A 273-nucleotide genomic window follows, 5' to 3' on the forward strand; every position below is an offset into this window, starting at 1 on the left:
GCCCGTAGCCGCCAAGCCAGCTCCGCCGCGGCGCCCATGCCCGCGCTGTCCCCAGCCCGCGGCCCAGCCTGACAGTTTCAAACTTCCCGCGGTGACCTTGTGCGCACGCGCCGCCCCGCCCCGCCCCGGGCTCTGGTCTCAGCACCCGGGTGCCCCGGAGGGTACCCAGCCAGGCCGCCCCGCGCCGCACCTGCCTGGCACACTTTGGGATTCGAGCTTCAGTGCCCACTCAGGTCCGCGACCTCGAGCGGTGCTCGGGGAGAGCCTGGGCGG

General features: G+C 74.7%; 1 protein-coding gene across 1 annotated transcript in view; it reads right to left on the reverse strand.

Moving 5' to 3' along the window:
• The window catches only part of ANKLE1 (ankyrin repeat and LEM domain containing 1), a 3,793-nt gene that overhangs the window by 3,394 nt on the left and 126 nt on the right, over positions 1 to 273 (reverse strand). The gene's annotated exons all lie outside the window — the stretch shown is intronic.

Source organism: Myotis davidii, unplaced genomic scaffold (assembly GCF_000327345.1).
Source record: "Myotis davidii unplaced genomic scaffold, ASM32734v1 scaffold1203, whole genome shotgun sequence".
In the NCBI taxonomy this organism is placed as follows: domain Eukaryota; kingdom Metazoa; phylum Chordata; class Mammalia; order Chiroptera; family Vespertilionidae; genus Myotis; species Myotis davidii.